Source organism: Podarcis cretensis (genome assembly GCF_951804945.1).
Source record: "Podarcis cretensis genome assembly, chromosome: 6".
In the NCBI taxonomy this organism is placed as follows: domain Eukaryota; kingdom Metazoa; phylum Chordata; class Lepidosauria; order Squamata; family Lacertidae; genus Podarcis; species Podarcis cretensis.
The window spans coordinates 17483767-17495650 of record NC_137175.1 but is presented as its reverse complement, the minus strand read 5'-3'; the positions used below and the strand labels follow the sequence as shown (position 1 = coordinate 17495650).

Sequence of the window (11884 nt, the reverse complement as noted above, 5' to 3'; positions counted from 1 at the left end):
CGGCTCGGGATGCCCTCGGCGAGATCCTTCTCTTTCGGCACCTTCCCCACCCCGCACTATCCCGGCCTTCTTGCCCAGATACAGATAGGTAGCCGTGTTGGTCTGCCATAGTCAAAACAAAAAAAATTCCTTCCAGTAGCACCTTAAAGACCAACTAAGTTAGTTCTTGGTATGAGCTTTCGTGTGCATGCACACTTCTTCAGATACCAGAGTTTTCTTGCCCAGAGTTTTCCTTTCCTTTTGACTGAGCCTCCGATCTTTGCGCCAACTACCGTGCGCTACTACGACTGCCCTAGGCTCAGGAGTAAGTCCCATTGAGTTCAGTCGGACTTACTCTCAGGTAAGTAGGCGTAGGATTGCACCGTCAGCTCCAGAGCCAGGTAGAAATTGGGAGGCGAGGTTGTGCTCTTGGCGCGCCAGCTAAAAAAAAACAAACAAAAAGAAAACAGCGAAAGAGGAGTCCGAATGGAGTTTGCAGATGCCACGGAGTAACCTGTGGCGTCGCATCGCGCACCGATTTGTTTCTATAAGGAAACTACGCACCGCGGAGTTGGCACCGTTTTGATTAGGGCTGCGGCGCTGGGCGGGATAGGGTTAAAATTCCCTAAACGAAATCCCCTCCCCTCAGTTGCTGTCAGTGAGGTGGGTGGGTATATGATATTGGTGCGTGGTCTAGTTTGGTGGGTGGTCTCAAGGACTCAGGCCCAATCCTGTAAATTTTTACTCAGCAGCAGTGGCGTAGCGTGGGGGGTGCGGGGGGGGGGCCCCGGCCGCACTGGGCGCAACATCTGGGGGTTAGGGTTAGGGGGCACAAATCCACGGGTTAGGGGGCGCAAATCCATGGGTTAGGGGGCACAAATTACTTGCCTTGCCCCGGGTGCTGACAACCCACGCTACGCCACTGCTCAGCAGTATGTCTCGCTGGTTTCAATGGAATTTACTTTCTGGTAATCAAGCATCACATTGTTTTATCCTAGGCTGAAATCCTATGCACTCTTACCTGGACATCTAGTAAGTATACATGAAGCCCCCATGGGCACCCCGCCCCCGTCAGGATATAAGTTTGGACCATAGTGAAATGGCAAACAGTTAACCCCCCTCCCCTTTTCAGTGTGCTGGATTTGGCTCATATCCCATGCCTGGAATTTACTTTTTTAAAAGCTATCCGCTCAGATGTCCAGATAACATGAATGGCATCCCATCTAGGTTGTTCCTAGTGCCTGAGATGTGTCTTCAGTAGTGATTCCCTTTCTGGCACAGTTTTGAGGCAGGTGCAGAGGCGAGGTGAATTTAAAAAAGGCCCACAGCTTAGTCATATTCATTAACAGTTTGCACATGGCAATTGGCATTTGTTATTGCAATTTGCATAGTGTTTGTTATTAAAGTTTAGTGGATCATCACACACTTCCGAGTTGGGGGTGGGGGAGAGAGATTTATAGTTTATAGGCAGCAGACCAATTCTTTCTTTCCACACCAGGGTCTGCATCCTTGCTGAAATGCTGGAATAAATATAAAGAAGGCTGAATGAGAATGTAGTTGTTACATCAGGAAAGGACAGGACTGGCCTGAGGCAGAAGTTTCCTGCTAAGACGCATGCCACTCCCCGTTTTCATAAGCTGTTTTTGAAGTTTCTGGAATGGAAAAGGAGATTTGATTCCAGCCCTGTGGTTGTGATGTAACCCACAGGCGAGGAAGTCAAGACATCTGCTACTCCCTTCGTTAAGTACTTAATCATTGCCTCCTATTTTGTTTTTTGTAAAGGTCACAATAAACGTTTCAGACATAACAGCCATTCCTTGTCCATCTTCAGGTCCTTCCCATGTGCAGGACAAACACATGTTCAATTTCCAGCAAAAAGGGGGGGGGGCAGGTTGGTTGATGAACTTTAGAACACCCAGAACAAGATGGTTTTGCAGGATCAGAGATGATTGCTTGAAAAATCTTGGCCACTCTCCACTCCCTGATGCTGCTAGACACATAAATAAATACTGTATATTTCAAAACATGCAGGTGGGGTTGGCCTGATTTCCAGTGCAATCCTAGGCATATTTAGTAGTCTATTAATTTCATATATGTGTGCTCCCAGGTGAATTATGACTACAGCCATAATTATCCCCCCAGTCATTTTCAAAAAGGTCAGATTGGTAGGCACATAGTTTGTAAAATCTACAAACAAAGGAATGCAATTAGCAAATCCAGAAATAGTGATCGGTGCAGCATATTTGCATATTTGCATTTTACTTTAATGAATATGTGGTAGATTGGTATCCTTATAGGGCCATATTGTTATATCATCAGTAGGACGTGGATGGCACTGTGGTCTAAACCACTAAGCCCTTTGGGCTTGCCGATTGGAAGGTCGGCAGTTTGAATCCGCACGACAAATTCCCAGCTCCTGCTGACCTAGCAGTTCAAAAGCACGCTAGTGCAAATAGATAAATAGGTACCACTGTGGCGGGAAGGTAAACGACATTTCCATGTGCTCTGGTTTCTGTCACTGCGTTTTGTTGTGCCAGAAGCGGTTTAGTCACGCTGGCCACATGACCCGGAAAGCTATCTGTGGACAAATGCCGGCTCCCTTAGCCTGAAAGTGAGATGAGTGCCGCAACCCCATAGTCGCCTTTGACTGGTCTTAACCGCACAGGGCTCCTTTACCTATATTGTTATTTGAAATCCCATAAAAATAAAAATAAATTAATCACCTGTGCTGCAGAAACCAACTAAGTGGCTTTCAAAACCAAGTAAGAAAGGAGAAGCTGCCAAATAACTTGGACTTTGCCCAGGACAGAGAAAAGTGAACTTCTCTTTGGAGAAACTTCCCTTGTGTCACTGTGCTAAGCCACCCACTGAATTTCTGAAGGCAGGACCATCCACAGCAGTCTCCAAGAGCTTGCTATGGAAGCAGGCAGTCCTCTCATTGATGGGTGGACATGGACTGATCTCATTGATGGGTGGACATGGACTGATCTCATTGATGGGTGGACATGGATGTTTGGAGGGCTGTGGTGAGGGTGGGATATGGCCTCTTTGCAGGACATGTGACAGCAACATTTCCATCACCAGTCCACCAGACTCCCTGGCTTCATTCACATTGCATTGGGATGAATGGAATAATGCATGAATGAAATAAACATTAAAGTGCTGCTTTGTATACTTTGTCTACATCTTTAATTGTCAGCAAGTGAAAGTACCTGTAGGTAACCTCAGACATACAGTATTTTAAAAATTATGTTGAGAGATTTATAAGCCACTTATTCGCAACATGTACATACAGTGGGACCTCGGGTTACATACGCTTCAGGTTACATACGCTTCAGGTTACAGACTCCGCTAACCCAGAAATAGTACCTCGGGTTAAGGACTTTGCTTCAGGATGAAAACAGAAATCATGCTCTGGCGGTGCGGTGGCAGCAGGAGGCCCCATTAGCTAAAGTGGTGCTTCAGCTTAAGAATAGTTTCAGGTTAAGAACGGACCTCCAGAACGAATTAAGTACTTAACCTGAGGTACAACTGTATTAAGATTGCAGATTGAGCAACTAAAATCCAGGAAACACTCAAGAAAACCAATGAAACCAATCCTCAAAACAGATAAAATTAGTAAAAATTCAAAAAAACCCAACATAGGTAAGTAAACTGTGTGGTTGAGCGGGAGGGTAGGTTTGCTTTAATTAATTACAGAAATCAAGCATCTAAAACCGCATAGCCAGGACACCTGTATAATGTCTATAGACCATAAGAAGAGCCTGCTGGATCAAGTGAATAGCCCATCTAGTTCAGGATCCTGTCCTCACAGTGGTTAACCAGATGCATGTTCAAGCAGGACATGAACACAATAGCATTTTGCCCATCTGCAGTTTGTAGTAACTGGTATTCAGGCACTGGTATTCAACAGCAGAGCTGGAACATAGCCCATATGGATGGTAGCCATTTATGGGCAGCGGCTTCCAAGGCAGACTTGGGTTGTTTATTGGAAATTGAAGCACTACACTTGGTATGTTACACTGTGTAGTCTGATGGAAGTAGTGGGATAGACCTGGCCCTTTTGCCTTAGAGTCAAAAATATTTCCCTATATTTCTCAATTTAAAGCAACTTGGGGTGTGTGAAGGGAGGCACTCCAATTTTAATTGCAGCTGGTTCCTTGATCAAGCTCACTTCCCTGAATTTGCTGCTAGAATTTGCTCTTGGGGAGGGCGGAGAATAATAGCACAGGTTATTTTCTGCTGAAGTTTTGATGGCAGATTTGTGAGTGTTCACAAATCTGTTCACTGTGTTCACTGCAGATCAAATCAGAATTTGACTCCTCTGCAATTGCCTTTCCTGAAAATGGAAAATATGATCACAGATCTCCTGTGCCCATGCCTGTTTTCACCCATAAACAGGATGGCAATACAAATAAATGCCAGACTAAACCAGCAGACAAAAACATGCCCTAAAATATGAAGGGTACATTTGAAATGTACTTTGGTCTCTGTCGCTCTCTCAAGTCAAGCAGGATGTTGGCCTTACATGAGGGAGCTATTCCTCCCTTTTGAATCAGCTAGGCTTTTGTGTCTGTGTGTGGCGAGGCAAGAAATAACACAGCAATGCTTTCTTTATGCAAACCAAAGTTATTTTTGTTTGGAGAGGCACTGAAAGAATCCTCTATCCATTTGCAGCATGAAAAGGCAAACCACTAGTATTTGAAACCTGTAGAGATTTCCATCAAAACTATAACTAATTAAAGATTGGTATCATCATCTCACTGGGTAACTGCAATTTCGCTAGTAATTAAACAGGGCTATCCTGCTTGCTGAACAGAGCTGTGATGCTAGCTATAACCTTTCATTGAAAAGCATGTTCCAACATTGCCTTGAGATCTCGAAACAACCAGGGCCTCTCACATCACTTGAACTGATTTTGCATCTGCATTATTAACTTGCTTGTACTGAACTGAGAATTGGCACAGGTTCATGTTGGGGCAGATTTGTTTTGAGTTTTGAGAGCAGGGATGGGAAAACTCAGGTCTGTTTATCTCGCCCACAGACCATGCCTCTCTCATCAGGCCGCAGTCCTTGCTGCTGCTGCTGCTGCCTGGATAGATTGTGTCCTTATAATGCCTCTTACCTGCTTGGACGGAGTGTGCATCTAGAAACCTCTCGCTTTGTCAGATAAAACATTGCTCCAATATTTGGAACAGCCTGCAATATTGGCAATATGGGAAATCTGCCACTCTATCCCAGTTAACGTAAGAAGAGCTGGCTGGAACAGGCCGGCATCCTGATCTCACAGTGGACACCCAGATGCCTGTGGGAAACTCGTGAACAGGACCTGAGCGCAAGAGCCCTCTGTCCAGAATCATTACTGCCCAGAATCATTACTGCCTCGGACTCTGGAGGCAGAGAATAGCTTTGTCCATGACTTTGTCCCATCCTCTTTTAAAGCCATCCAAATTGCTGGCCATCCCTGGCTCCAGTGGGAGAGAGTTCCATAGCTTAACTATGCTCAGTGTGGAGAGGTTTACCTGTCTCGAAGCTTCCAAAACTCCACTTCAATGGATGCCCATGAGTTCTAGTGCTATTATGAGAGAGGGAGGGGGAAAAGCTTTGCTCTGTCTGCTTTCTTCATGCCATGTACAGCGGTACCTCGGGTTAAGAACTTAATTCGTTCCGGAGGTCCGTTCTTAACCTGAAACTGTTCTTAACCTGAAGCAACACTTTAGCTAATAGGGCCTGCTGCTGCTGCCGCGCCGCCGCTGCACGATTTCTATTCTCATCCTGAAGCAAAGTTCTTAACCCAAGGTACTATTTCTGGGTTAGTGGAGTCTGTAACCTGAAGCATCTGTAACCCAAGGTACCACTGTATAGTTTTATAAACTTCTAGCATGTCGCCAGAGGTGGATTTAGGGGAGCATGACCGGTTTGGGATTCACATTCCCTTGAATTTTGCAACGTAGTCCTTCAGACAAATCATGTGTACAAAGATGCACATGTTCGCATAAAGTGTACATTAAAATGCAATTATGTATGTATTCATGTGTTTATTTATTTTATTATAATTAATACCCACCTTTTGCCCTAAGGTCCCAGCGTGGGTTACACCAATTAAAGCAGAATATTAAAAGCAATTTAAAAGAACTTAGTAAAAACAACCAACAGAGATGCATTACGTTAGGGGAAAATTGCTCTGCACCTTCAGCAAAATTGCATACGGACAGGTTATATAGTAGGAGGGATCTGCACAAAAATGCTGATGAATTTTCATGAGGAACTTATTTAAAATAATAAGTGCAGGCTAGTGTGGGAATGCAAAGTTCTGAAATTCAAAGTGAATGATGGATGAGACACCAAAATGGGCAGATCCTCTTATCTCTCAGCAAAGTCTTGCTTCTGATTCTCCCACTGAATAACTACATGGTAGGTTTTCTGATGAGGGATGTGGGTGGCACTGTGGGTTAAACCACAGAGCCTAGGACTTGCCGATCAGAAGGTCGGCGGTTTGAATCCCTGCGACGGGGTAAGCTCCCGTTGCTCGGTCCCTGCTCCTGTCAACCTAGCAGTTTGAAAGCACGTCAAAGTGCAAGTAGATAAACAGGTACCTCTCCAGCGGGAAGGTAAACGGCGTTTCCATGCGCTGCTCTGGTTTGCCAAAAGTGGCTTAGTCATGCTGGCCACATGACCCGGAAGCTGTACTCTGGCTCCCTCGGCCAATAAAGCGAGATGAGCGCCGCAACCCCAGAGTCGGCCATGACTGGACCTAATGGTCAGGGGTCCCTTTACCTTTTTAGGTTTTCTGAAAGCACACATGGGGAAGCTGAAGTCCTGAAAGTCACTGGGGTGGAGCAAAGCCTAGCCCTGAGCAGGGACCCTGTTGCTCTAAGTGTTCTTATAGGGAAAGGGAGGCTTCTCTCACCCCCCTACCCAGGCAGTTCTGAATTTTCAGCCTTTATTTTCCTCCTTTGACAGCTATCTTCATACGGAGATGGCAATAGCAGTTGTCCTACATAGTATTAGGCTCAAAGGCCTGCACTAGAGCTATGATGGCTGTCCTGGTATTTTCAAAAAGTAAATCCAAAGCTTTGGGACCACCCACCTTCACTTCAAACCACTTTGGCTAGAGCCACTTCATAAGAAGATAGCTTTGAAGGTGACCCGGAAACTACAACTAATCCAGAGTGGCAGCTAGACTGGTGACTGGGAGCGGCCGCCAAGACCACATAACACCAGACTTGAAAGACCTACATTGGCTCCCAGTATGTTTCCAGGCACAATTCAAAGTGTTGGTGCTGACCTTTAAAGCCCTAAACGGCCTTGGTTCAGTATACCTGAAGGAGCATCTCCACCCCCATCGTTCTGCCCGGACACTGAGGTCCAGCGCCAAGGGCCTTCTGGTGGTTCCCTTGCTGTGAGAAGCCAAGTTAGAGGGAACCAGGCAGAGGGCCTTCTCGGTAGTGTCACCTGCCCTGTGGAACGCCCTCCCACCAGATGTCAAAGAGAAAAACAACTACCAGACTTTTAGAAGACATCTGAAGGTAGCCCTGTATAGGGAAGCTTTTAATGTTTGACAGACTATTGTATTTTAATATTTTGTTGGAAGCAGCCCAGAGTGGCTGGGGAAACCCAGCCAGATGGGCAGGGTATAAATAAATGATGATGATGATGATGATGATGATTAAGAACCTGCTGGACCAAGAGCCCATATCTAGCCCAGCACTCTGTTCTCACCCACATGCCTCTGGGAGATCCTGACTTTGGGTGGAGGCCCCAAGTACCTCCGAAGTGACCTGTTTCAGCTTGATACTGGAAATGGATGCATTGCACAGGCCATCCACCCCATTCCTCTCAACCAAACCAACCTCATGGGGTTGTTGTGAGGGAAAGACTTGGGAGGAGGGAGAATACTCGTATTTGTTGCAGCAAACTCCACCAGAGGAAAGCTAGGTGTTAATATAAACCAATAAATGGAGAAGATAAGCACACCTTCTTTCTAAGAAGGACTTTGACTTGAAAATCAGCTCAGTAGAGTGGCAAAACAAGGAGGTTGCCTTCAACAGGAGCAGAATCCAGCTAGAAAAACCGAAAGGTGTAGGAATGTTTCTAGTCCCCGCTCCTTCCTCCAATGCACACTAAACAAGGACTTAGTCAGATAGCTTTGTGAGAAGCCCTTTTGAGTCATAAACGTTGCAAAAGGGAGTGCACTGCATAGCCTTTTTATCAGTAAGCAAACACAAGAGCCCCCAAAAACTGATATGTTCAGAACTTGTATGAAGTGTGGCTAAGGTAGGTTCGCAATGCAAAAATAGATCTAGCTAAGCTCTTTGTAAAGTCTCTTACATAATTCCCCAACCTTTGGATCCTTTCAGAGAAAGAACTTCACTTCAGCTGGCTCTGCCCAAGTAGTCAGGTATGCACTCTTCAAATCCTTCCATCTCAAATACTTCAACGCTATGAATTATTTGCACCACATGGTGTTAAAGAGAGGCTGCAGGCGGCTTTGCGACCGACCAGTGAGACGCTGAGGTGGCCGGCTGGCTCTGCCCACCTGTGCACCTGGGACTCGGCAACCGGGGGGGGGGGTGCTGCGCAAATCTTTGCACCCCGGCGCCACATATGCTTACGACAGCCCTACATATATGCCATCTTCAGCTCCTTGGAGGAAGGGAGGGATAAATGCAGTAAACAATTCTATTTCATAGAGTTAACTGAATGCATTTAACATGCAAGGTTGACTGGTTGTTTGACTGGTGGTGGTTGCTGTGTAAATACAGTGGTACCTTGGGTTACAGACGCTTCAGGTTACAGACACTTCAGGTTACAGACTCCACTAACCCAGAAATAGTACCTCGGGTTAAGAACTTTGCTTCAGGATGAGAAGCGGCGCAACGGCAGCAGGAGGCCCCATTAGCTAAAGTGGTACCTCAGGTTAAGAACAGTTTCAGGTTAAGAACGGACCTCCAGAATAAATTCAGTTCTTAACCTGAGGTACCACTGTACAGGCACGAGGAATCCTAAGTAGCTTTTTGACTGTAGGAAACAGAATAATTTAAACTGGAGAAGTGGCATGAGGGAGTTGTTGGTTGAACCTATTTGGTGCCCCGATCAAATCTCTGATCTGCTTTACAAAGTGAGGGTGCAATGAAAACACCAAGAGGCCCAGCTATGAATTCCCAGCATTGTTTCTGTTTTGGTCCTTAAAACGCAAACACTGAAATTCTCAAGATGTCAAATGCTGAGGCTGATGAACTGCTCTACTTCCTTGGTGCATCTCCATAAATTTATCATCATTCCCCTGATGTGCTGTCATTTATGTAGCCAGAACAGGGCCACTCACAAACAAGTGAGAGATATCCACTTGCTTAGGAGAAACCTGTGGTGGTTGTGTGTGGAGAAATCCTGAGGAGGGGAAACCACAAAAGCAGCTCTGTAAGGAATGAGCATGCTGAGTTGAGGCAGAATGCTACCTGACGGCTGAAATAGAGTAAAATGAAAAACGGGGATGGAATGGCTGAACAGAAGCAATCCACACTGCAACATTTTGCTGCAGTACCACACATACACAGGCACAGTTAGAGAGCTTGGATAAGTAAAAATAAGTGTTACCTGCAACAAGATACGGGAATGTGAATTCCTTGTGTTCAAGCCCCCTTCCTGGTATCGAATGATGTGGCACACACACCAGGAAAGTGATCTATGTGGATGTCATTCAGGACCACATGTGCAACTTTTGCTTTGATAAAAGTGGCATTGAGCATGGTTTGCAACGGATTTTGACGGACTATACGCCCCTTTCCAGTGCTGTTCTAAGTGAAACACAGAGATGACTTTGTCAATCTTTCACCACCAAGTGAGTAATTGGAGCTGTTGAGAAAGACAATAAACTGACGATAAGCAAGTAACCTTCCAGCCTTCAAGACATTGCTGAACTCAGAGCTATGGGCTCTGCTGATGCTGAGAAACTGCCCTGGGGTGCAGTTTGTTCCCATTCCTCCAGCTTCCTTTGAGAGCAAGCAAAAAAGAGTGAATGCACAAGGCTGACCTCGGGAAAAGTGTGTGTGTGTGTGTGTGTGTGTGTGTGTGTGTATTTGTGGATACAGGGCAGACTTTGCATCCCTTACTCCTCTCACACTGCTGAGCCGCTTATTCCCAGAGCTAAGTGCATGTCATGCCTGAAATATAACTCGTGCCAGGGTTTTCAGCTGGCAACATTGTGGCTCAGCTCTGACATGGTGGAAGCAAGATGGGAGGAACATGCCTCTGAGCAGGTACAGAGTGCACTTCACCTCTGGTTAATTGCTGAACCCACCTGACACATGAAGAAGGGGTTTGCAGATGAGAGATTATATGATAACCACATTCAAATATCTGAAGGCTGTCACATGGAAGATGGAGCAAGCTTGTTTTCTGCTCCTCCCGGAGGTACGAAAAAGGAGATTCCAACAAAGCATTAGGAAGAACTTTCTGGTGGTGAGAGCTGTTTGAATGGTAGCACACTCAGCTTCATTTGAGGTTTTTAAACAAAAGTTGGGTGGCTATCTGTCAGTGAGGCTTCAGCTGGGATTTCTGCATTGCAGAGGGTTGGACTAGATGACTCACAGGGTCCTTTCCAACTCTACATTTCTATGATTCTAGATGGACTTCAGATTGCACATTAATAGTAAAGGTAAAGGTAAAGGGACCCCTGACCATTAGGTCCAGTTGCGGATGTCTTTGAGGTTGCGGCGCTCATCTCGCTTTATTGGCTGAGGGAGCCAGCATACAGCTTCCGGGTCATGTGGCCAGCATGACTAAGCCGCTTCTGGCGAACCAGAGCAGCGCACAGAAATGCCTTTTACCTTCCCGCCAGAGTGGTACCTATTTATCTACTTGCACTTCGACGTGCTTTCGAACTGCTAGGTTGGCAGGAGCAGGGACCAAACAATGGGAGCTCGCCCCGTCATGGGGATTCAAACCGCCGACCTTAACCCACAGCGCCACCCGCATCCATTAATATTACTAGAAATCAAATGCTGACCAAGGCCACTATTTATTTATTTGTATAAAATCTATTTATTGCTTGCTTTTGTAACTCTGTTGGCATAGCAAGCAACAGCAAGCAACAGCATTTTGAACTGCCCACACTTTGTATGGATTTTGCTCTTATGAGGGCATCTAGGTGTCCTCTTCACCCAGGGGTGGCTTGTCCCGTTTTGCCACTTGAGGCTGCCTTGATTTGCCACTGCCACCTGGCACTGCCACCTTGATCTTGTCGCCACCATCTGCTTTGCCACCGCTGTGCGCCTTGCCACTGTCAAGGAGGAACAACATCTCTGGGAAATCCTCCTTCCAAATTCACTAGCCATTTAAAACAGATGGCACACAAGCTGTCACCAGAAATTTAATTATCTCTTTCAAGATTAAAATAGCAGACAGGTAGTGTAAAAAAGGATCGAGCAGTGGGTCCTAGGGGAAGGCCTCCAGGCAGGCAGGATAAACTAGCAAGATATTTATAGTAACTGGGGATGGGGGGGGGGTGGATCTGGCAACCAGCCAGCCGAGTCACACGTTCCTGCTTAAAAGGTCCAATTGATAACACCTGCTTCTGCTGAAAAATCCATCCAGGCTAGGTCTATATTGAGCCCAAACTCCCATTTCCAGTGGCTCTGTTCCTGAGCCAGGCTCATCTGCAAAATCCAGGCGTGCTTGCTTGCTTGTCCAAAAATCACTCCATGAATCCCTAAAGAACCACGACCACCACGTTTCATTGTGACAAAGCACTTGCAGGCTTTAGATTAGTTCTTTACTGAGTTCTGTGTGGGCTCACATACCAGTCTCCTCTGGGCAAGTTGCAGGGAAGAGTGCAAGTCTCTCCACTTGGTTCTGTTACTCAGGATTCGGTTACTGGAGTCATGATCTTCAATACTCCTCGTCC

At 46.0% G+C, this 11884-nt stretch overlaps 2 long non-coding RNA genes across 3 annotated transcripts in view; both read left to right on the top strand.

The window, feature by feature from the left end:
• Positions 1-11884, top strand: part of LOC307218087 — a 113456-nt gene that overhangs the window by 13978 nt on the left and 87594 nt on the right. The gene's annotated exons all lie outside the window — the stretch shown is intronic.
• On the top strand, positions 73-1792 carry LOC307218097. Its single transcript, XR_013839765.1, has 2 exons — positions 73-340; positions 1478-1792. It is a non-coding gene; the product is annotated as an uncharacterized lncRNA (long non-coding RNA).